At 38.7% G+C, this 3,478-nt stretch overlaps 1 pseudogene; it reads right to left on the bottom strand.

Annotated features, from left to right (window-relative positions):
* Window positions 1-1,844: 1,844 nt before the first annotated feature.
* On the bottom strand, window positions 1,845-2,332 carry LOC144313259 (nucleotide triphosphate diphosphatase NUDT15 pseudogene; annotated as a pseudogene).
* Window positions 2,333-3,478: the final 1,146 nt, after the last annotated feature.

The raw sequence follows: 3,478 nt of genomic DNA, 5'->3' as shown, positions 1-3,478 counted from the left end.
CACACAGTAGATACAAATTAAATGTTTGTGGAGGATTTTATATATGGACTCATACGTTCAATTTCTTGAAGCCCATAAAATGGAAGGCTTGGCACACACCTCTCAGCTCATATTGTTATCTTTAATTTGCATCTTTTCCAAATTTGCACTCAAGTGCAGTACTGACTTCTAAGTACAACACAAATAATCTCATTAAAAAACAAAAACAAAAAACAACACCTAAAGGCAGCATCAGTATGTGATTGGTTTTATGCTGGAAGAAGACTGTTTTCTCCCGTACAGATGACTCCCTGAACTTTCCTTCTCCACACTGTCCAGTTAACATCATCTTTGGTGCCCCAAAGAAGATAATTTTTCATCTGAAAGCATTTGTCTTGCTTGGAAAGCTGGCAGTGAAGATATCAAGGAACCCTCTCTTCTAAGTGGAGCTAAGGGAGGCCAAGTTCACATCCAACTCCACCGGAAAGACCTTTGGTAGGATGTTGCACTTGCTTATCTTAGGATAAAGGACACTGCAAGGCTTGGTGTAGCAAATAGATGAAGAGATATTTCAGACTCCCCAGCATCCTGGCAGAGGGAGGCATATTTCAGGAACTTAAGCTGACATTTAATTTTATGAGAATATTGCTAGTAGTCAGCATTAGTTTTTTTTTTTCTATTAAAGGTAATTCTCAAACCATTTAAGAATTAACTGCTTACTTAAGAGCAAATCCTGTTCATTGGGAGAAATATTTACTGAGTGATTACTGGATGCCAACCGAGCATATTAGGTGTTGGGGTAGGTAAATGCATTCCTCTTCTGATGTGAAACTTCTTGTTTTACCTTTTCCTATAAATAAGAGGCCAGGTAATTTTTTACTTTCTTTTGAAATAAGCCTTCATATCTATTTGGGTGAATTTAAAACAAATAGAAAAACCTCACAAGCTCCTAAGAAGTCCATCTACTAAAAATTTAGCAGGGATGGAAAAACTCTACAGGTTTGCGGTGTTTTTGAAGCTCTAAAACATCTGCTTGGGATAGGTACTGGCCTAAAGAGATATCTCAATGAATTCCCCATCAAGTATATTTGGGATAAACCTATGCAAGAGACTTTTATCCATGGACTTGCCTGGTTTCTTCTTGCGTTTAGTTTGTTAAAATAACAGACATCCTGTAGCATCTGAAAATTCTTCTGATGTCTTAGCATTACAAAAGCAGCTTTGACCTTGAGTGCCCTTGAAAAGGTCTCAAGGACCTTCCCAGACTACTTTGGGAACCACTGCCCTAGTCTAATCTCATTTTACATACTAGAAAGCTGGATCTCACAGAGATTAAGCTAACTATAGGACAAAAATCCCAGATGGATTGTTTCACTTCTCTTAGGTTCCCAATCAGAAACCTGGGAAGTAGACCCTAATGACCTGTCCTTGTCCTGTTCACTGTCATTGCAAAGACTATCTCAAAACTGTTTTGTTTTAAATAAAAGGAAAAAAATCAGCAACCATGGTAAAATTCTGCAACTGGCATCCTGAATTAGGATCTCTATTTGAACTGAAGCACTAAGGCAAGTCCTATTGCATTCCAGTCCATGCAAGCCGCTGCGACCAGCTGCATAGTAAGTATAATAGAGAAGTATGGAATTACCACGATGTCACCGTTTATCACATTTTCTGAGTCTGAAATGCAACTCATGACCTAATGCCAGAAAATGTCCCTCAAGTACAGGCTGAAAGGGTGGTGGGTATATAAAGAGGTGGCAAACAGCTGGCAATCCCATGGAACTTATTACATACAATGGAGTTGCTCTGAAATGTAGGTTCTTTTCATTCTCTAGTTGGACCTTATTTTGTCTTCTTTAAATAAATCAGGTTATCTTCTTGTTCCCCTTGTATCCTGCCAGATGGTCCACATCTTCTTTAAATGGGTCAGAACCTTGTTCCCTTAAGCAACATGGTACCTGGAAAGGCTGGTCCAGTGGAGGAGACTCTTCCTGGTTTCAGCTTTCATTTTTTTCAGGCTCTGCCTTCTGTGGTTCTGGAGTCACACCCACCTCTCCTTTCATGAATATAGGGACATGCTGGTAATTCTTTCTCAATAAAAGAATTCACAACTGAGGCAAAGCAAACATTTTTCAGGTCAAGAGCTGCTTCTTTTCTGGTTCTCCTTTGAGCACTGAGCTCATTCTTTCCTACTTACTGAACACAAATGGCCCTAGAGAAGTTGGAACCTGCTGGCTCCATTTGACCTTTATTTCTTCCCCAGGAAGACGCAGTGAGGATGCCTGCCGCTAGTCACCACTGCTCCTACCACGACTCCAGGCACTTCCCCAGCGGGCCTATGCTTAATGGTCATAGCTCACAACCCCTGGAGCTGGGGGTGAGGGACACAGCCCTTAGGATAGTTTTTTTGGGTTTTAACCATATTGTAGCATATATCAGCACTTCACTCCTTTTTATTGCTGAATAGTATTCTGTTGTATGGATATACCACATTTATATATTCATTCATCATTTGATGAGCAATTGGATTGCTTATACTTTTAGGCAAATGTTGCAGTGAAGCTTTACGTACAAATCTTTATGTGGCCATATGTTTTCATTTCTCTTGGGTAGATACCTAGAGAGGAGCTGCTAATTTATCTGGGAACTATATGTTTAACATTTAACTGCCAAACTGTTTTTCAAAGTCATTGCACATCTTACATCCCTATTGGCAGTCTATGGTGGTTCTAATTTCTCTACATCCTTGACAACACTTGTGATTGTCCACCTTTTTAATTTCAGCCATCCCAGGGGGTGTGAAGTAGCAGCTCATTGTGGTTTTATTTACATTTCCTGAATGATTGAGCATCTTTTCATGTGCTTGTGGACTCTTTGTATATATCTACTTTAGAAAACTATCCATTTACATCCTTGGCCCATTTTTTAAAATTTTATTTTAAATTTTTTTTTAAAATTTTTATTTATTTATGATAGTCACACACAGAGAGAGAGAGGCAGAGACATAGGCAGAGGGAGAAGCAGGCTCCATGCACCGGGAGCCTGACGTGGGATTCGATCCCGGGTCTCCAGGATTGCGCCCTGGGCCAAAGGCAGGCGCCAAACCGCTGCGCCACCCAGGGATCCCTAAAATTTTTAATTAATTAATTATTTATTTTTCCTTGGCCCGTTTTAAAATTAGATTATCTTTTTCTTGTTAAGTTGTAAGAATTATATATTGTTTATGCTAGACCCTTATTGGATATATGATTTGCAAGTAGATTTTTCAAGTCTGTTGATTGTCTTTATACTTTCTTAATGTTACTTGGAGTGTAAACATTTTTAATTTTGACAAAGTCCAATTTATTAATTTTTTCTCTTCTGTGTTTTTGTTAAGTCTGAGAAATCTTTGCCTAATCCAAGGTCATGAAGGTTTACTCCCCTATTTTTTTTCCTGAATTTTGTAGTTTCTTTTTTTTTTTTCTTTTGGGTCTGCGACTTATTTGCAAGTTAATTTTTG

The sequence above is a fragment of the Canis aureus genome, chromosome 5, assembly GCF_053574225.1.
Source record: "Canis aureus isolate CA01 chromosome 5, VMU_Caureus_v.1.0, whole genome shotgun sequence".
Lineage (NCBI taxonomy): Eukaryota > Metazoa > Chordata > Mammalia > Carnivora > Canidae > Canis > Canis aureus.
Note: the sequence above shows the minus strand (reverse complement) of the source record. Positions and strands in the feature narration are given on the sequence as shown.